General features: G+C 33.6%; 1 protein-coding gene across 6 annotated transcripts in view; it reads left to right on the forward strand.

Moving 5' to 3' along the window:
- TAOK1 (TAO kinase 1) overlaps positions 1-22,850 on the forward strand; it is a 139,001-nt gene that overhangs the window by 5,381 nt on the left and 110,770 nt on the right. For 2 of the 6 annotated variants that reach the window (XM_054573241.1, XM_054573242.1), the window contains one exon: positions 8,976-9,077. The exons of 2 other annotated variants lie outside the window; for them this stretch is intronic. The gene's annotated coding sequence lies outside the window, so the exon portion shown is untranslated. Of the gene's footprint in view, positions 1-8,975; positions 9,078-19,469; positions 19,593-22,850 lie in introns of all 6 variants that reach the window. 2 more of the 6 variants (XM_054573243.1, XM_054573244.1) reach the window with 2 other exon arrangements.

Consider the following 22,850-nt stretch of genomic DNA (forward strand, 5'->3'; position numbering starts at 1 on the left):
TACTGGAAGATGCTCCAGGCAACTTAGCTGCACTGACTAAGGTGCTTACAAACTTGTGCCTATAATGGACTGCTATGTAGTTCTACAAGAGATTTTCTTTTTCCTGTGCTGGGTATAAAGCCTATCCTAAAGGACATAGTTCCTTTTCCTTTGGTCCCTCATTTGTTTAAGGGTCATTTGGTATCACTCTTACTGACTGGAACTCTTTTTACCATCCCTAGTTTTGAAGGCATGCAAAGTATTCGTGCTTTCCTAAGCATTTGGGATTTTTTTTTTTAAGGTATCCTTTGTAGGTATGTCTTCACATTGGAAGTGCTTTATATTCTATAATGTATTAATTCAACACACATTAAGTGATGATTATGTGCCAGTAATACACGGTTCCTGCCCTGCAGGAATTTTGCCTTCTCATTCTTTCCACCTCCTGATAAGTTTTCTTAAACTAGATATTCATAGGAAAGCAAGACCTTCCTATGGTTGTCAGTTCCTGTAAACCAAAGCTTTTCAAACCTCAAGTTGTGATCCATTAGTGGCTTGTGAATTCAATTTAGTGGGTGGGTCACAGTAATAGTTTTTAAAAATGAAAAATAATGGAAAATATCAGAGCGTGTAAGTGTAGGTATTGTATAGGAATCTTTTTCCTGTATTTTTGTGTGTTCTGGGTAGTCAGTTAAATATTTTTGAAATTTCTTTTTCCCTTCATCCTTTTTACTTCTAATCTGATATCTTTGAAGTATGAATATGCTTGCTTGTGTTTTCTTTTTAACAATTCTGCTTTCAAGCCTCTCCTGATTCTAGTTGCTAGCCTGTTTCATAGTTATATGTTGTGCATATTTACCTTTCCCATGCTGGTAGGGTACTGAGGACTCTGTCTAAAAGATCCTAGGCAAGCTACTAGCAACTTTGAGTATGATGATGGTAACTTCTGAGGTCTCTATATTGGGGAACATGTGTTATCACGTATGTAGTGTCACATCTTATGTGTATGAGTACAGTTTCTCATGAATTACAGACTTTATTTAAAAGAAACTGGAACATATTAAGAAACATTTTTATTTTTAAAGATTTTATTTATTTTTAGAGAGAGGAAGAGAAAAAGAGAGGGAGAGAAATATTGGTGTGTGAGAGAAACATTGATTTGTTGCCGCTTGCATATGCTGCCCTGACTGTGGACTAGGCCCACAACCCAGGCATGTGCCCTGACTGGGATTGAACAGGTGACCTTTCCCTTTGCAGTATGACAACCAACTCAGCCACACTGGTCAGGGTACTATTTTTTATTTTTATTTGGCAGATTTAATTAAGAAATATTAATTGCAGTATATGTTTTAATAAGATTTATTATGTGCCTATTTAAATGTATTAAATATATAGTTGGCCCTTGAATGATGTGTAAGTGAGGGGTGTTGACCTCCTGCATAGTATGGAAAATTCACATACAACATTTGATTTCCCTAAAACTTAAGTTGTCTGTTGGTATCTGCAGGGGATTGGTTCCAGGACCCCTTGATGGTACCAAAATCCGCAGATGCTCAAGTCCCCTATATAAAATGGTGTAGATCTGTGGATACTTCCAACCACAGATCAGAAATAGAAGGTGTATTTATTGAAAAATATTCACGTATAAATGGACCTTCAAAGTTCAAACCTGTGTTGTTGAAGGGTCAACTGTACTTTTAAAGTTTCAGTGTGCTTCAATGCATTACATCTAACCATATCTTTATGTTTTAGTTGATGTTTTTAATCCACTCACTGAGGTAGTTATGAGTCTCTAGTTTGTATTTTGGATTGATTTCTAATTTATTCTCACTGAGACTGAGAAAGAGATTTCAGAAAAAGTTGATGAATAGCATTATTAAACAAGGTCAAGGTTTTCCTTTTTTACACTTGAGAATTTAGTGTCACTCAAAGTTGGAAAGGCTTTGTCTCTTTGCCAAAAGAATACATATCCTTGATTGTAAAGACTAAAATTACTAATTAACCTATATTGTACTTGATAAGAAAACTTTACTCTTCATTGTGGCACAGAAACTCTGTATTGCATGTGTTATGGTGTTTAAGTAATCTCATGCTGTGTAAATGGTAGGTGATGACTGATGTTTTATAGGGACCATTATATTACAGGAGTATAGTATTTCAGTAGGTTTTGTTTCAGGGTTCTGTGTTATAGTATTTAATATGTAGTTTTTAAGTATTCTCATGCTGTGTACATGGTTGATGATGATTGTGATATTTTACCGGGACCATCACATTATAGATATACTGTATTTCCGTTTATTTGTTTCAAAAGGGTTCTGAGTCCCAGAGAGACAATATAATGTGCCCCACTTTCATATTCTTTGAGATATGATAATTTTTCTATTATCTGGAAAAACAAATAATTTGAAAATAGAGTAATGAAAAGATCCTTTTGTCAGTTTCAGTACTGACAGAATGTTTTTGTGTATTATATTTGAATGTTCAGTTCTGTTAAGTAATGCTATAAAACTTTAATCAAGAAAAAAAGGATTTTAAGAAGAAAAAGATGTGAAAATTTTTTACTTAGGAAACAAATATCCTATAGTAGAGGAATTTGATTGCTAGCATTAAAAAGTATAGAATATGGATATTTGTTTATGTGACATTTTGATTTAACTGATTATGCATATGTAAACATTCTAATCTTTAGTAAGTTGGTTGAAGAGAACTACATTCTAGAATAGCATAGTTTCAGAGAAAATTTAAAATATTGATATATCAATTTTGTTTTTCTAATATGTATTTGATAATTTGGTAAATTAGAAGAATAAGTTTCACTAGGGAGTTTACTACTGTAGTACAAGATATACTGAAATCTTAAATAATGAATTATTACCAAATGAAATTTTTCTCTTTCTGGTTGAATACATATGAAGTAGATGCTGGATATTATTTAATGATCAAATAAATGATAAGAGTGGTGGATATTTTTTGTTGTTTTTTTTTTTTCATTTAGTAGTTTTAGTATTAGAGTTGAGTTGGATTTTGTGCCTGTAAGAAGGGCCAAATGTGATTTTTGTTTTAAAGACTTTATTTATTTATTTTTAGAGAGAGTGGAAGGGAGGGAGAAAGAGAGGAAGAGAAACATCAATGTGTGGTTGCCTCTCGCGCTCCCCCTACGGGGAACCTGGCCTGCAACCCAGGAATGTGTCCTGACTGGAAGTTGAACCGGTGATCCTTTGATGCAGTCCACTGAGCTACACCAGTCAGGGCCCAAATATGATTTTTGAAAAAACATTTTAATCAACAAGAATGGGCTGTGGAAGGTAAATGTAAAATTTACCTTTAGTTGGAGAATTAGCCTCCCAATATTTTATAGTCTTATCTACTCTAAATGAGTCAATTTAATAAGGCATCTGGTTAATTTAAGAGGATAGTAAATACAGAATTTCATTCAACCTTCTAGGCGATGGCCTGGAATATATTAGGGTAAGAATGGAAGAATGGAGAAATAGATACAGTATTTAAACATTCAAAATGTGTTTTATGACTGTCTTTGAGGTGGTAAATCTAGTCATAGACAATGATATGAAATGTTTATTAAATAATGTAAAAACTGTCTAATTGTTTATGGCCATTAATATGTTAAGTTATACCACCATTCTGTTTTTTAACATAAATTATATTGGATTAAATTTAGGTGAAATGATATCCCAAGTTTTAGTATCTGTTACTTTATCTTAACTCGGTTGGCATTATAATATAAGAGTAAAACTTTTTTTTCAGTGTCCTTTTAAAAATCTTTTGAAGCATAATCTTGAGCTATTTGGTTTACTCATGCTTAATATAGAAATTAATTTCAATTTAACACTTTTTAAAGATATTTACATAGGTTATAATTTATGATTTTGCAAAACACCAAATATCCAGTTAAAAATGGGCAAAGGACTTGAACAGACTTTTTTCAAAAGAAGATGTACAAATGGCTAACAGGTATATGAAAAGATGCTCAACATCACTAGTTATTAGGGAAACACAAATTAAAACCACAATGAAATATCACCTCATGCCTGTTAGACTGGTTATCATCAAAAAGACAATAAAAAACCAATGCTGTTGTGGATGTGGAGAAAAAGGAAACCTTGTGCATTGTTGGTGGGATTTTAAATTGGTATAAGCAGTATGGAAAGCAGTATGGAGGTTCCTTAAAAAATAAAAAATAGAACTACCATATGATGCAGCAATTCCTTCTCTTGAAATACATACAAAGGAAATGAAAACACTAACTTGAAAAGATATTTGCACCCCCCCCACCCCGTTGACATGTTCATAGTATCCAAGACAAGGAAACAACCTAAGTGTTCATTGATGAAGGAATAGATAAAAAAGTTGTGGTGTATATTATATATGTAATGTTATGTTATTCAGTCATAAACAAAGGAACCCTACCATTTGTGACAATGTGGATGGAACTTGAAAGCATTATACTAAGTGAAATAAGTCAAAGACAAATACTGTATGATTTCACTTATATGTAGAATCTAATAAAAAAACAAACAAAACCCTGCCAAACTCACAGAAAAAAGGATCTAGAATTGTGGTTAACTGAGGCGGGGATTAAAGAGTGGGTGTGTTGGAGGAAAGTGGTTAAAAGGTAAGGACTAAGATTATAAATACCAGGGACATAATATATAGTGTGATGGCTATAGTTAACACTGTTGCATGGTGTATAGGAAAATTGTTGAGAGTATATCCTAAGAGTTACAGCACAAAGAGAAATATTTTTTTTCCTTTCCTTTTTATTGTGTCTGTATGAGATGATGGATGTTAACTAAATCTGTTGTGGTAACCATCACAATATATGTAAATCACAACATCATGCTGTATACCTTAAATGTATGTGGTGACGTATGTCAGTTATTTCTCAGTATAACTGGAAAAATATTATTTGTATGAAGAAAGAGTTATGATTTGTTGGTATGCACTATGAAAACACCAAGTCAAAATAGTTACTGATGGAATTTAAATTTCTAGACTACCAGTTTAGCCAGAAAGCTATATGGCTTTAGTATCGAAATAAGATTTAGTAATAACATATGTATATAGTATATAATCTTTTGAGTGCTATATTAAGCACTCTTTATCAAAATAGGTTCAGTAATTACACATTTATTTATTATACATTTTTAAGTGTTCTTTGCTCGAGTAATGTGCCTGGATACAGAAATGAGTAAGACCTGATCCCTTTCATTTTCCAGTTTAATAGGGGTACAGAATTGCAAATATATGCAATAATGCAGTGCAGGTTTTCTCAACCATGGCAGTATTGACATTTTAGGTAGGATAATTCATTGTTATGGAGATCTGTGTTGTGTGGTATGGATATTTTTCAGTATTAGATACCAGTAGTACTCCTTCCCCCTACTTGTGATGATCAAAAATATCTCCAGACATTGCTAAAAGTCCCCCGGGGACAGAGCCACATCTGACTGAGACCCACTGGTGTAGTGAATGCTAAGGTTACAGTAAGTCAAATGTACAGAGAGCTGGTATAGCACAAGTGAAGTAGAGTTAAGGGAAAAACATCTCTCAGGTGAGATGATCCCTGAAGGAGTGAGATTTTTATGTGGATCTTGAGGAAAAGTAGGAATGGAAAGGGTATTATATACTATTATACACCTTAGATCATGAAAGATCAATATCTAAGTGGGTGAAAACTAATAGTTTTTGGCTATAGGCTTATGCATGTGATTTGGGTTGGATATTTGGTAAAGTGAAGCTGAAAAGGTACTTTGGGGCCATATCTTTTTTCTTTCTTTTTAAGTAATGGAGGCATAATTAAGGAAGCAAAGTACATACTCGTAAATATTATGTGTTTAATTTTTGCAGAAGTATACACTCATGTAACCACCATACATAATAAGATATGGAATCTCTAGCATATCTTACAGTTATTTCTTGAAGGACCATTTTTGCTGGACTTCTAATTGATAAGAGTTCATATAAAAGCAGGAGTGTGATATGATCAGATACGTGTTTTAAAAAGATCCCTCTGGATGTACTGGGGAGAATAGATGGGCAGAAATTATATGTAGGGAGATTGGTTAAGAGGTTATTGCAGAAGTCTAGATAAGTAGTAGAGCTGATGTGATGGATTTGAGAGATGAAGGCAGAAAAATTGATGGAATTGGGGGCTTACTAGAGGTAGGGGAAAGGATATGTTGTGGGTGGCTTTATTTTGCAAGGAAACGAAAAAGTAATGATTTTGGCTTTGGTTGTATAGGAAGAATAACCAAGTTATATTGGCATAACAATTCAAAAATTTCAGTGGCTTTTAATAAGACAAATATTTTTTGCTTCACATGTTTATAGTGTGAATGGGTAAGTGGATTCTGCTTGTTCTCAATATCCAAGGTCTCAGACTGATGGAGGCTCCGTCTCAGCACATGGATCTGTGATCTCCATGCTAAGGGAAGGAGACTGTTGCTAATAACTCATTGGCTTTCTTGAGTGTATACCTAGAACAGGGTCATATCTTTTTGGCTTATTGTTCATTGGCCAAAGCAGGTCGTATGACCTTAGAGATTTCACAGAGGGTAAGGAAGTTCTTCTGTGTGTCCTGAAGAGAACTGAAATATATCAACCATGGTAAATATTTGTCATATGTTGAGTTATAGCTTAATCTTTTAAAATTTGGTCGGAGGGGGCAAGGGAAAGAGGTGGGGGGGAGGCAGAGACAAATGTATTTAAAAAGTAAATAAATTTAAAAAAAATTTGAATTATGTTGAAATTTATAGCAAAAGCTTAGTAGTAAGAGCCACCATTCATTGAGCGTTTACTGTGTGCCCGGTACTTTAAGACATTTTTATTTTAATTTTTTGCAAACTGATATTCATGAGGTTAAATAACTTGTTTAAGATCACATAGGCAGTAAGTGATGGAGCTAGGAGTGTGTAAAGCCTGAGCTAGTTGTGCTGTACTAGGTTGCTGGCGCCTACTTGGCAGTAGTGTGGAGGGACGAAAAAAAACTTCCTGATTGACTAATCAATCAAATATTGTTAATTAGACAAGTGAATTAGCAGTGGTTTTCTTCCTGTATATAACATTTTTCTCTAAGATTTTTTTTCCTGAAATTTCACAAGTTTAGACTATTTCATTGCCTTTTAATGATTCATAGATTAAAAGCTGCTATATCTTAACCATTAATTCTGTTTTTTACCACCTTCTGTTTGATTTCTGCCTTTATCACTCTGTTGAACCTATTCTCTTAAGGCTACCTATTTATTATAGTGTTGGGTCTGAGAATCTTTCATCAGTTCTTTGTACATGCAATACCAATGTATGTGATTTACTTCTCTATTACACTTAGAATTTTGTTTCAGATTTATGAATTGTCAGTCATGGTGGTGTGGGTAATCAGTACCGGGGAGCCTGGCTGTTAGGGACAAAGTTAAATAGCAGGCTGAGTCAGGGGTAGGGATTTTTATAAGAAAACCTCAGGGAAGATTAAAGGAAACAAATAAATCTGATCTCTAAAACTGCCTTCTTATCTGTCTTGGAAGGGAAGGGCTTATCTTTGAGAGGCTGACAGTACTTTGACAGGAAGTTAATGGGCAGAGCTAAGGCTTTCTATAAAAGGAAGGCCAGTGAGAAAAAAGTTCGTCAAACAAAACATTTCCATCATCTCTATCATTGTATCTTAGGAACACGATTGGTCTTTGGAAAATCAGCATCTTTTGCCTTAAAAATCAGGAACGCCTTAAATAACAGAAAAAAGTTAAATTATTTAGAATTAAGTTATAACTTATACATGGTATAAAATTTAAAAGGTACAAAAAGTTGTAACATGGAAAGTAAGTTATCCTGCCACACCTGTCTTCTGTCGACCTTATACCCCTTCCTACTAGCAACCACATTTCTTGTGTATCCTTTCAAAGATGGTTGGCATTAAATATTTGAATGATTAAATATTACCATTGATGGATGGAATCATCTTAGGATGCATGTCTCCAGAACAGTAGACATTTACAAGCCCTTCATCAAAACTGAGGCACCTGCCTGCCAGTTGTTTTCCATGACAACTGAACTATTTACATTGCTACCAGCAATGCACAAGGGTTCCAGTTTCTCCACATCTGTTATAACAGTTATTTTCTGTTGAAATTTTCAAAAAAAAGACTTTATTTAATTTTAGAGAGAGGGGAAGGGAGGAAGAAAGGGAGAAAAACATTGATTAGTTGCCTTTCACACACCCCCAACTGGGAACCCGGCCCGCAACCCAGGCGTGTGCCCTGACCAGGAATAGAAACTAGCACCCTTTCATTCACAGGCCAGAGCTCAATCTATTGAGCTACACCAGCCAGGGCTTCTGTTAAACATTTTTAAAAATTCTAAGCTATCCTTGTGGATGTGAAGTGCTACCTCCTTGTGAGTTTCATACTCGTTTCCCTAGTGACTAATAATGTTGAGCATGTTTTCATTTTGCGTATTGGCCCTTTTGATTCTCAAAGAGGTATGCTTAAGTTAACAAGAAAAATCTTTCAAAATGTGAAATATTTGGTGTTACTATATAATTAAGTACCAGACTATTTGGTACAAGTACAGAGTACTATGGGTAATTAAAAAGAAGAGAGCCCTGGCTGAGTAGCTCAGTTGGTTAGAACATCGTTCCAATAAGCCAAGGTTGTGAGTTTGATCCCCAGTCAGAACACGTACAAGAATCTCCCTCCGCCACTCCCTCTCTCCCTTCCTCTCTCTCTAAAATCAAGAAATTAAAAAAAAAATAGAGGAGATATGGTGAGACTAGTTTAAATTTTGAAAGAGCCGAGACTCCATTTAACATTTTGTACAATTGTAAATTTTAATGCAGGTAAAGTAATTTTGGGGTATTTCTCACTTTCAAATAGTTGAATAATGTCCTTTGACTTGGCATTGAAAGATCTCCATTTACTTTTATGCATAGAAAAGCACAATTAAAAAAAAAAAACCTCACCCAAGGATATGTTTATTGATTTTAGAGAAAGAGGAAGGAAAAGAAAGAAAGACATTGATGTGAGAGAGAAGCATTGATTGGTTGCCTACCATTTGCGCCCTGACTGGACATAGAACCCCCAACCCAGGTATGTACCCTGATGGGAATCAAACCTGCAACCTTTGGGTGTATGGGACAACATTCCAACCAACTGAGCCACCTGGCCTGAGCAAAAAAACAGCAAAATTTTTGAAGTTATACATATTAAATTATTTGATTTCAGGTAAGTATTATAAAAACATATTAAATAGACAAAGATGAGCAGGTAAAAATAAAGGTAGGATAATAAGATGAAGAGTCCTCTGGTAAAATACTCTGAAACTATTGATAATATTTAGCATATTAAGCTTTATTGAGGTATAATTCATATACAAATAGTTGTACAATTTAATATATACATTTTGATGAGTTTGCACATAAGCATATACCTGTGAAACCTCACCACAATCAAGGTACAAAACATATCCATTACCTCCAAAAATTTTCTCATGTTCTTTTTTGGTTATTGTTGTTTTTTGTATTTGTGTTAAGAACATTTAACATGAGGACTATTCTCTTTAACTATCTTCATGATATTCACTATTGAAAGAAGTGGACTGAGAATTTGCTTCATGCTTTTTTTTTCTAAGTAAGGAGAGAAATAGTCACATAGGATTCGGTGCCCACTAGATTTAAAGGGGAAAAAAACCCCAGTTATTCCATGAAAAAAAAAATTGGATCATAATTAAAGGGGTGGTTATTATATTAGAAATTAATTAATTAAATAGAACATACTGAGTGGCTTCTTCCATTAATGTAAACTGAAAGTATATATTTGTCATTTTTTTAAGCCTAGTTTAATCTTTGAACTCCGTTGAGTAAAAAGTTTTGAACTGATTTGAGATTTTAGTTTCCCTCAGAATTATATTTAGTGCCATATGGTACTTTAGAGAGGCAAATTTTGAACTCATTAATAATCTAAAAGGGATAGGATTCTTCAAGGTAGGTATTATCTTTTACTTTTTTATTAATAAATATTTGTTAAATAAGCCTGTTACTGGTTTTATATTTGCCTCTACCATTTAATCATTTCCGAATCTCCAGCATCTAGGACAGTGCTTGGGACTTGATAAAGGTCTAGTAAATAGTGAATGAGTTATGCTTACTTTGGTTTACTGCTTGGTTTTGATATTGTCTAGTTACATCTAATGAAAGCAAGTTGGTTCCAGCTTGATAGCAATAAGAATGCTTAATCTTTTTATAGTCCCTTTTCCCCCATGCATTATTGTATATATTTGAATATGGAGCATTAGTAAACCTAAATGTTAATGATTTGCTGTAATAATTATATTTTTTAACATGTGGTCAAAACTGATATTTTTCCCCATAAAATTTTACGTTTTTAAAGGATGTTACAGTAATTGCTTAGAATAAAATGTATTTTTCAATTTGCTAATATTCCAGTATGCCATATAAATTCATTAACTGTAAAGAAATAGTAGTGTAAAAATTTAACATTTCTTTCATAGACTTACAGAAATCAAAATAGATGCTAAAATATTTTAATACATAGCTTTCAGTAATTTAGGGCTTATAACTGGAGATTTCACTTAAGAATCAGACATTCTTGTATTTTTTTCCAGCTTTATTGAGATGTAATTGACATATAATATATATTTTAAAATTAAAATTCTGTATTAGTTAGGCTTATGGAAAAATAGCAGTTAGGAGACTGTTCAAGTATGCCTTTCATTCAGCTTCCCCTAAGTTTACATAATCATAGAATAATTACCAAATAAGAAAATCAGCATTTGTATAATATGAACTTTACCTCAGCCCTTATTTGAATTTTACCTGTCTTCCACTAGTAATCCTTTCTCTTCCAAGATCTCACACTACAGTTGTTGTGTGTCCTTTGTCTCCTCCAGGTTGTAATGGTACTTCAAGTCTTTTGTTGTCTTTCATGACATTGACACTTTTGATGAGTACTGGTCAGTTATCTTTAAAATATCTCTCAATTAGGAATTATTTGGTGTTTTCTCATGATTATATTGAGGATGTGTATAGCAAAATGGTATTGTGCGCTTCTCAGGGATATGACAACCTGATGTTGATGTGTCTTATTATTGCTGATGTTAACTTGGTTCATTTGCTTAAGGTGGTTATCTGCTGCATTCTCCACTTGTTTCCAATTTGTAATTAATTAATATCCTGAGACTTTGTTTCCTGGTACTTTTGTCAAAATTAAGAAACTGACATGAGTGTATTATTACTTATTAACTAAACTCCTGACTTTATTTGGATTTCACCAGTTTCTCCATTAATGTTTTCTTTCTGTCACAGTCTGCTCTGGAATGTGGCAATTTCTCAGTCCTTTCTGTCTGTGTTTTTCATGACCTTGACAGTCTTGAGATGTATTGGCCTGCTATCCTGAAGAATGTCCCCATCTAGGTTTGTTTGATGTTTTTCTCATGATTAGAGGTAGTAGATTTTGTCGAAGAATACCACAGACATGTAGTACCTTCTCGTCACCTCGTGTCAGGAGGTACATAATATCTTCAAGACACTGATGATGTTAGCCTTCCTCACTTGGTTAGTGCAATGATTACAGTTTCACCACTGTAAAGTTATGATTCTCCCTTTATGTACTCTATTCTTTGGAAGTGAGTCATTAAGTCTAGTCCTTGCCTTATGTAGGGAGGAGACTCTTGTAATTTTCAGTTGCACTTCCTTGATGTCTCTTCATGGTGGTTATTTGCTCTGTATCTCCCTTTAGCTCAGTGTTGTCCAGATTATTTGCCCCTTCCATCCGTTTTAAAATTGGGCTGTTTTTTATTACTTAGTTATGAATTCTATATATATTCAGGATATAAGCCCTTTTATTAGATACACGTTTTGCAAATATTTTCTCTCAGTCTGTGACTTGTCTTTTATTTTTTTAACAGTATCTTTCAAAGAGCAGTTTTCAGTTTTGATGAAGTCTAGTTTATCAATTTTTTTAAATGGGTTGTGCTTTTGGTTTTATATTTAGGAAATTTTTGCATAAAAAAAGGTCATGGAAAACTTATGTCCTAAACTTTCTTATAGAAGTTTTAAAATTTTAGGTTTTACATTTAGGTCTTTTATTGGTTTTGAATGAGTTTTTGTTTAATGGTAAGGTATAGGGTTGTTTTTTAAAAAACATATTTCATACTATCTAATGAAAAAACTGTCCTTTCCCCATTGATTTATCTTTCCACCTTTGTCAAACAGCAATTGCCCATATATGTGTGGGTCTTTTTCTGGTCTCTGTTACATTAATCTATGTTTTTATCCATATACCAACATCACACTATTTTGATGACTAATTTTATATTGTCTTGAGTTCAGTTAGATTGTGTCCTCTCCTTGATTCTAATCAAAACTATTTTGGCTATCCTAGGTGCTTTGCTTTTTCATATAAGTTTTAGAATCACTTTGTCAGCTTCTACAAATTGACTGCTGGTCTTTTGAGATTGAGTTGAATCTTTGGATGAATTGGGGGAACATTGACATCTTAACAATATTGAGTCTCCTAATCTATAAGAAGGATATAGCTCTTCATTTATTTGGATCATCTTTGATTTCTATCATCAATATTTTGTAGTTACCAGCATACAAACCTTGAACATTTATTAGATTTCTCCCTAACTACTTAATGATTTTTGATGTTACTAAAAAGGTTATTCTTTTCTCCTAAGTTTTAGTTTCACCACCAGTATATAAAAATACAATTGATTTTTGTATATTGACCTTGCATTCTGCAACCTTGATAAATTCACTTATTCTAGTAGCTGCAGATTATTTGGGATTTTCTATGTAGACAGTTATGTTTATGAATAGAGAATTTTGTCTTTTCAATCTAAATGTCTTTTATTTCTTGAATAGTTATGATGACTGGATATCCTTGCCTTGTTCCCTATATTATGGTTGAAATATTTAAGTTTTTGTAATTACATATGATACTAACTATAGGGTTCTTATAGATAACTCTTTATTAGGTTAAGGGAAGTTCCTTCTGTTTGCTGCAAGTTTTCATCATGAGAATTGAACTTTGTCAAATGCTTTTTTTTTTTTTGCATCTACTAAAATATGGTTATTATGCTTTTTTAGTTTAATATAGTGAATTACATTGATTTTTCGATTCTGTGATGAACTCCACTTGCTCATGATATATTATTATTTTCATAAACTGCTGGGTTCTATTTGCTAATATTTTGTAAGGCACTTATATCCGTGTGGGGTATTGGTCTGTAGTTTTCTTGTTCTTATATTTTTTTTGGCGTTATGTTGTTTTGACTTAATATGTTGGTAAGTGTTTATATGTTGGAAAAGTTTACACAGAACTGGTGTTATTTCTTTTTTAAATATTTGGTAGAATTTGCTAGTAAAACTATATGGGCCTGGAGTTCTTCCTGTGAGAAGGCTTTAACTACAAATTTAGTTTAATGGAAACAGAGCTGTTTTCAGTTATTTATTTATTCTTGAGTTAACTTTGATAGTTTTTGTTTTTCAAGGACTTTGTGCATTTTACCAAATTTTATCAAATTAACTGGTAAAAATTATACGTAATATTCCGTATTCTTTTCATGTCTATAGGGTCTTAGTGATAAATCCCCTCTTTAATTCCTAATACGGTAATTTGTATATTTTATCTCCTTTTCTGTATCAGTTTGGCTAATGTTTTATCTATTTTATCTTTTTAAAGAACTAGATTTTCCCCTGGCCTTGTAGGTCAGTTGGTTGGAGGGTCATCCTGATGCTCCAGGGTTGCTGGTTCAATCCCTGGTCAGAGCACATAGAAGAGGCAACCAAAGGATACATAAATAGGTGGAATAGTCTCTCTCTCTCTCTCTCTCTCTAAAAATCAATCAGGAAAAAAAATATTTAAAAAAAATTTTTTTTTAAACTAGACTGAAGAAGTTGATTTTTCTCTATTGGTTTCTTTTGTCTGTTCTGTTTTCAGTTTTATTGTTTTTTATTCTTTATTTCCTTCCTCTTGTGTTGTGTTTAATTTGCACTTTTTGTTTGTTTCTTAAGCTGGAAGGAAGCTTAAATTACTGATTTCAGATCTTATTTTCTAATATAAGGATTTAATGTTATAAAATATCTCTTTAAAGTACTTTTTTAGCTGTGAACCACAAAGTTTGATATATCATGTTTTCACATTTATTCAAGTTCAAAATATTTTCTAATTTTCTTTGTGTCCTCCTCTTTGACTAGCTATGTGTTAGAAATGTTCAATTCCAACTATTTAGGGAGGTTTCTGATTTAATTTTCAGTTTAATTCTGTGATCAGGGAACGAACTCTGAATGAATTTAACTCTTATATTTATTGAGATCTGTTTTATGAACCAGTATATGGTCAGTTTTGGTAAATGTTCCACGAGTACTTGAGAAGAATGTACATTCTGCATTTGCTGGATGGAGTGCTTTATAAATATCAATTAGGTGAAGTTAGTATGAGTGTTGTTTAAATTTCTATATGCCTATTCATTTTCTGTTCTCTCAGTTATATAGAGGAATGTTGAAATGTCAGCTATAATTATTCATTTGTTTATTTTTCTTTTCAGTTTTGTCCATTTTGCTTCATGTATTTTGAAGCTTTGTTATTAGGTGCATATACATTTGGGGTTGTATATTGATGAATTGTCTTTTTCTCGTTACAAAACATCCCTTTTTATCTTCGGCAATATTTCTTGTTCTGAACTGTTTTTGGTAATACAGTCATACCTCAGTACTTGTCAGCTTCAGAACTCATCAGACCCTGAGGTCTCGTCACATTTTGACAAGGAAAAAACATTTCAGCCCTGGGTGCTTGCTTGGGACTCATCGCATTGGCTAGAACTTGTGTAAGTTATGACACTACCGTACAAGAGAAAATACTTCAACGTTAGATACTCATTGGTTTTGACACTCATCGTGAGTTCTGGAACGCATTGACAAGTACCAAGGTACCACTGTATAGACACTCTAGCATTCATTAAACATTTTTTTAAAATTGTGGTAAAATATATATAACAAATTAAATAAAATGTACCATTTTAACCATTTTAAGTATATGGTTTAGTACATTCAGTGTAGTGCAACCATTGCCACTATTCATTTCCAGAACCTTTTTATCACCTCAGCAGAAACTGTGCATCTGTTAAAGAGTAACTCCCATTTGCCACTTCCCTCAGCCCCTGATAACCTCCATTCTACTTTCTGTCTCTGAATTTGACTATTCTAGGTACCTCATTTAAGTGGAATTATCCAGTACAGGGTAGGGCAAAAGTAGGTTTACAGTTGTGCGTGCAGGAAACAGAGTTTATTCTTACACTGTTATGTATTAAATAGTGTATTATTTTTCATATGAACAACTGTAAGCCTACTTTTGCTCCACCTTGTGTCTGTCCTTTTGTGACTGGCTTATTTCACTTAGCATAATGTTTTCATGTCTCATTCATGTTGTTGCATGTCTCAAGAAATCCATTTTTTTTTTTTTTTAAGATTTTACTTATTTATTTTTAGACAGAGGGGAAGGGAGGGAGAAAGAGAGCGAAACATCAGTGTGTGGTTGCCCCTCATGTGCTCCCCACTGGGGGCCTAGTCTGCAACCCAGGCTTGTGCCCGGACCAGGAATCCAACTGGCAACCTTTTGCTTTGTGGAACAATGGTCAACCAGCTGAGCCATGCCAGCCATGACGAGGCTATAATTTTTTTAAGTGGTTATTCTACAGTTACAATAGGCCTCTTTAACTTGCCAGATTCCACCTTTGAATAATATTATACCACTTCACATGAAATGTAAGAAACTTCCAAGGGCATTCTTCTATTTATCACTCTAATCCTTTGTCCTATTGTCATCATACATTGTCCTTGTATGTATGTTAAAAGCTCTAGATTATATTGTTGTGATTTTTGCTTTAAACAGTTTGTTGTATTTTAAAGATAAACTAAGTTATTTTGAAAAGTTTTTTCTATTTATACCATTTATTATTTCTGTTATTATTCATTCTTTTGTGTAGCTCCTAGTGTCTATTCAGTGACTTTTTATTTGTGCTTGAGGAACTTACTTTAGTGAATTCTCACAAATTTTGTCAAAGTTTTCAATTTACCTTAATTAAAATAAACCTTTTTTTGGTATAAATATAGATTCACATGCAATTATGAAAAAAAATAGAGAAATCATGTATACTTCTCACCAATTTCTCCCAATGGTAACATCTTGCATAGCTGTAGTATAATGTATCAACCAGGAAATGCACATTGATACAACTCCATTTAACCTTATTCAGATTTTACCAATTTTACCTGTTTCTTTTTGTATAAACTTGTTACGTGTATTTAGTTTTTTGCAATTTTATCATATGTGTAGATCAGTATGACAAATATCACAGTCAAGATACAGAATAGTTCCATTACAAGGATCACTTGTGCTACCCTTTATTTTCACAGCCACCTCTCTCCTTTACCCATCTGAACCCTTGGAAACCACTCACTCATCTGTTTATAATTTTAACATTTATGGAATGTCTATAATTATGCAGCGTATAACTTTTTGAAATAGGATTTTTTTTTCACTTACCATGACTGGTGTGAGATTTATCCAAGTTGCTTCATGTACCAACAGTTTGTTCATTCTTGTTGCTGAGTAGTATTCCAGGTATAGGATGTACCACATTTTGTTTAGCCATTTACCTGATGAAGGATATTTGGGTATTTTCCTAGCTTTTTGCTGTTACAAATAAAGTACACCAAGTTCTTGAATAATGTCATTTCATTTGACATTTTGTTTTAACATTGATGAGAAAAAATTGATTCCTGAACAAGGCCTCTGTGTATGGAGTTTGTATGTTCTCCCCATGTATGCATGGGTTTTCTGTGGGTGTTCTAGTTCTATCTCATATCCCAGAGAGGTGCACATTAGGTTAATTGGCGTGTCTAAATTGTCCTGGTATAAATGAGTGTGTACCCTGTGATGGAATGGCATCATGTCCAGGGTTGGTTTTTGCTTTGTTCCCTGAGCTGCCAGATGGAATCTGGCCACCCATGACCCTGAACTGGAATAAGTGAGTTGGAAAATATTTATCATACTTGTTTTTATTAATCTTTCTTGAACACATACATAGCTCACATTTATTTCAATGTTTGATATTAGAAGTGTTTTGGGTCTTTATTTAGAAGTTGGTGAAGTTTTTGTGACCAGGAATACGCCCTAGGGACTTAATTCTTATTTATGTCAATTAGCCTGTGAGAAAATTGGTTTCATTATACATCCTTTTTGCTTAAAGTTGCAGTTTCCAAGAACCTATTAATGATATTAAGTGAGGACTCACTGTATAGGTATGCAAATTGTGTACATGTTTTGGTGTGAACCTAAGTTTTGATGGTCTGGGATAAATGACCCAATTGTTGAATCATTACAGCAAACTCATGTTTAGTTTTAAGAAGCTGCCCTATTTTTCTAGAGTGTCTATAACTCTTTACATTTTTTCACATCTTCTCTAGCATTTTTCTAATTGTGGAAAGTATACATAATAACAACAAGATGGTGGAATAGGTGATTGCGGTACTCACATTCTCCCATAACCGCATCAAAATTACAACTAAACTACAGAAAAACCATCATTCAGAACTGCCTGAAGTCTAGCTGAACAGAAGTCCTATAACTAAGTGTAGAAAGAAGCCACACTGAGGCTGCATTAACATTAACATTAGCTAGGAAGATCCATTTTTGTCCTCTTGCTATTTCTTCTTCCAGGATGTACAGTGGTAGCTCCAATAGTTGTCTTGAACTCTGAGGTGCCTTTGAGGAGGCCATACTCTGAAGACTGCATAGTAGAAAAATAGGAGCCTGAGTCCCTAATAGGACCAAAGAGCCATTTGTATCATCCTTGGACTACTGAACAGCTGACTTCTCTGTGGAAGTGAAATAAAGTCCTATCTTGTTTAAACTACCCCCCCCCCCAATATTTATATATAAAAGATACCATTTTAGCCATTTTTAAGTGTACACTTTTGTGTCATTAAGTACAATCACATTGTTGTGGTGCAGTGCTTCCCACCATCCATTTCCAGAATTTTTCATTTTCTCCAACTGAAATTTTGTACCTATTAAACATTAACTCCTCATTCCCTATCTCCCATCTTCTGGTAACCACCATTCTACTTTCTGTCTCTGAATTTACTGTTCTGGGAACCGCATATGAAAGGAATGATATACTACTTAGCCTTTTGTGAACTGCATATTTAGCATTTGGTTTTATAATTTTTATTTTAGCCATTCTAATAAGTATCGCTTATACTTTTAAAGTATATTTTTACACTGTATACTGCACTGACTTTTTTTTTTTTTAGATTTTATTTATCTTTAGAGAAAGGAAGGGAGGGAGAAGAATATCAACATGGGGTTGCCTCTCACGCACTCCCTACTGGGAACCTGGCTTGCATTCCAGGCATGCGCCCTAGACTGGGAATCCAACCAGCAACCCTTTGGTTTGCAGGCTTGTACTCAATCCACTAAGCTACACCAGCCAGCATGTGTCTTTTAATTTTTGATTGATTGTAATATGTAGTCAATTTTATTTCTTGTATGCTGAAATTTTTTTCTGTCTTTAAACAATGTTAAACTTTGTTTTGAGTGGTAGTTACTTATGGATCAGCTTGATCCTTTCAAGGCTGTTTTTAAGCTTTGTTAAGGTGAATTTAGAGAAATCTTTACCCTAGGGCTAATTTAGCCCTTCTGTTAAGGTTATGATCCTTTTAGGGTCTCTACTGAATGTTCGAAGTCTTCAACAAGGAATCCCCACTGCAGTTGAAGTGGAACTCATACATCTCCCAACCTTGTGTGACCTCTGGGAAGTTCGCCTTCTAACAGTTGCTCTTTGCCTAATCTTTTGGAGTTTCACCCTTTTTGCATGTGTAACTTAGTATTCAGTCAAATACTGAAGCATCCCCTAAATAGTTCTGGAATTCTTTCCTTAACAAGCTGCTTTCTCTATTTCTGTTGCTTGGCCTAACTGAACTCTGATCTTTCTTTTCAGTTCACAGAGACTGCTATGTTTTACTTGGAATCCTTTTCACTGTACTGCATTCTGGAAAGTACTTCCAGGTAGAAAGCCAGTAACCATATAACTTACCTTTTTTGTTTCACTCCTCTCAGAGCTTGCAGTCATGTGTTGCCTCTTGTCTAGTGTCTGAAAATGAATTTTGTACCTTTCCAGTTTTGCAGGTGTTTGTGACAAGAAGGCAAATCCTGTCTCAGTTATTCAAACACTGCTAAGAAGCAGAAATTGATCCCAAATTTGCATACACCAAGTTCAAAAAAAAAATTTGGTTTAAATTTTTGTCATAGTATTATGGCCAATATTGTGACATCATTATAATTTTAATTTTTATTGAAATATGGTTGATATATAATATATAAGCTTTAGGTGTACAACATAGTGACTATATTTGTATATTTTTTAATAATTATTTTTTTTAATCCTCACCCTAGGATATGTTTATTGATTTTAGAGAGAGAGGAAGGGAGAGAGAGAAAGAAACATCGATGTGAGAGAGAAACATCGATCGGTTGCCTCCCGTACATGCCCAACTGGGGATCGAACCCGCAACCTAGGTATGTGCCCTGACCAGAAAATGAACCCGCACCCTTTCAGTGTACGGGACAATGCTCCAACCATCTGAGCCACCCAGCCAGGGCTCCCTGGTCTTTTTTTTGTCTTTCATGATATTTTAAAGAATTCAGGTTAGTTGTTCTGTAGCTAATTTCCGTTTTGACAGAAAATCATCTCTGAGTCTAGGTGGGGTTGCAGATATCTTAGTCTGTAAGTAGTATGGAATTGTAGATATCAAAATATTTTGAGTCTTTTTTTCTGCCCCCCAAATCTTTGACCCAGTAATTTTTTGGAGGAATGTTTATTAGTGTATGCATGAAATTTTGAAATATTTAAACAGAAAAAAATCTCCTTGCAAAGTTGTAACACTTGGAGATTTTGAGTTATGATATTAAACTTTAAAAATTCCTGCTTCATTTCTACCTTGCATTTAAGTTTCTGACATTTTCAAGAATGTCAGAATTCTGTTGTTTTTTAATTTACATTTTAAAAATTCACATGAACTACATTTATTGAAAGCAAATAAACTAGAAATACTTATAAGAAAAATGAAGAAAATAATTCTATAAATTCTAGTATTCACATATAACAATTGTGAACATTTTGATTTATATCCTTCCAAACTTGAGGTAGTAAAATTGTATGTGTGAGAGAAACATTAAAAGAATTTTGTATCATTATAACACAGCTGTTGCTTGCTTTTTCCCTCATGGTATAGTGGTTACATTATTAAACAATGAAAGAATGGAAAAGTAAAGGTGCCATATGATCTTTTTAAAGGGGAACAACTGGAGAGAGAGGCTCTTGTCTTACCAGTTAGCATTTAGATACTTACCAAGTACTGTAAATAATTCTTACTGATTGTATCAGTTACTTTCCTAGTTCTCAGAATCTCTGTTGATGGGGTAAAGGGAAGACGAGAGAGGTGAGCACTTGTGGAAAATTGCAAATTATGAAAATTCTAACTTTGTTTATTTGGTACTGAGTTTCATGTAAACATGATGACCACAAAATGAATATTTCTTACTTAAATTTTAACATTGATTTTTTAAAAAAGTAAGTAGAATATTCACCATTCAAAAATACAAAATAGACAGTGAAAAGTTTCCCTCCCATTTTTGTGTCCTAGGCTCTGGAGTTCCTGTATCAGAGGCCACCAGTGTTACCAGTTTCCAAGTATCTTTCCAGAGATACATAAGAGAAAATTTGTATATATCACAGAAAATTTGAAATTACCTGATTATTTTAATCTAATTCCCTTTAATAGTACTACGTTTATATAGGGTTTCATAAGTTTGCAATGTACTTTCACACATAGTCCTATCTTAGCCTTGTAACCATCTTGAAAAGTAATGAATAAATACTTGAAAGTACAAAAAATAAAAATTACTACTTAAGAAATGCGGAAAGAATAAGATCAGAAAAGGTTCTTTTTATACCTTCTAAAATACCTGATTTAGGTCACTAAATGAAAGGTGTAAAGTATATCTCCTTTCTGTAAAAAATACTACAATGCAATTCTGATGCTAACATGGTCCTCAACTTCAGGTGTCAGCTGCAAACTCTTTGGGTCCCCAGACCACCTACCCTTTTGACTGACTGGCTAAAAATCCAGGGGGTTCCCCATGACTCTCTTCAAATTTGATAATTTGCTAAAATGAGTCAAAGAACCCAGGAAACTGCTATACTTACTGTCACAGTTTTATTAGAAAGAATTCAAATCAGAACCAGCCAAATGAAGAGACAGGGGGCCAAGTCTGGGAGGGTTGCAAATGTAGAGCGCCCAATTTCCTCTCTTGGTGGAGTCCGGAACGATCAACCCCATCAACAAGTAAACTATCAACCCCATTATTTTTTCTCAATTAATACCCTGCCCCCATCTCCCACAGTCAATTCCCACTCTGTTGTCCATGTCCATGGGCCATTCATACATATTCTTTGTTTAGTCCCTTCTTCTTTTCCACCATTGTCCTCCTTACCCATCCCCTCTGGTCGCTTACAGTCTGCTCCATGTCTCCATGCCTGTGGTTTATTTTGTTTGTTGGTTTATTTTGTTTGTTAGTTTATTTTATTCAATAGATTCTACTTACAGGTGAAATCCTATGGTATTTGTCTTTTACCATCTGGCTTATTTCACCTAGCATAATATTCCCCAGTTCTATCCCTATTGTCACAAAAGGTAGTTCCTTCTTTCTTTCCTTTTTTAATGCAGGTTGATTTTATTTTTTTTTTAAATGTCAAGATCCATTATTAAATATTAAAAAATTTAAACCCATTATAAAGTCTCAGCAATTAAAACAACATGACACCAGCACAGAAATAATCAAGTAGATTAATGAAATAAAATGAGCATTCTGGAAACAAACGTATATATCTGTCTAACTGTAATATATGATTAAATTGATTTTTCAAATCAATGGGGAAAATAAGGCTTATTCAACAAATAAGGTGCATGCACCACTATTCCTTGAAACAAAACAGATAATAGAGCTCTGTTTCACACATTATACAAAAAATATTCAGATGAGTTAAAAGTCAATATGTAAGACCTAAGAAGTTTTAGTAGAAAATACAACTAATATTTTTCTTACCCTGAAGTAACATATTCAAACCCAGAAACTTTAAAGTAAAATATTGACAATATGATTATATTAAACATTTAAGACTATACAGTAATATACATATAAAAAAAGTAAAGGGACAAGTAATAGAATAGGAAAGTATTTGCAACACTTCCATAAAAGGGTTAATTTTTTTTTTTAGGGGAAAAATTCTACAAACATTTAATCAAAAAATGGATAAAGAATAAAAAGTCATTTGAGGCTTTTAAAAATAATAGAAATAGGCAAGAAATATACAAAAACAGGCTTAGTTTCAGCAAATAATAAAGGAAAAATTAAAATAACACATCATTGTCACCATCAGATTAATAAGTATTAAAAATATTTGTAATATCAAGTATTGGTGACTGTGAAAGGAACTGGGTATTCATAGATTCTTTTTCTCCATCGTCTTAAAGCAGTCCCTTTAGCATATCTTGAAATGCTGGTTTGGTGGAGGTGTATTCTTTTAGCCTTCTTTTGTTTGAGAAGGTCTTTATTTTGCCTTCCATTTTAATTGAGAGACTTGCTGGGTAGAGCAGTCTTGGTTGCAGGCCTTGGATTTTCATTACTTGGACTATTTCTTGCCATTCTCTTCTGGCTTGTAGGGTTTCTGTAGAGAAGTCGGCTACTAGCCATACCAGGGCTCTGTTGTACATT

This window comes from Pteronotus mesoamericanus, unplaced genomic scaffold (genome assembly GCF_021234165.1).
Source record: "Pteronotus mesoamericanus isolate MK-2021 breed Mesoamerican mustached bat unplaced genomic scaffold, CSHL_Meso_final contig_246, whole genome shotgun sequence".
In the NCBI taxonomy this organism is placed as follows: Eukaryota; Metazoa; Chordata; class Mammalia; order Chiroptera; family Mormoopidae; genus Pteronotus; species Pteronotus mesoamericanus.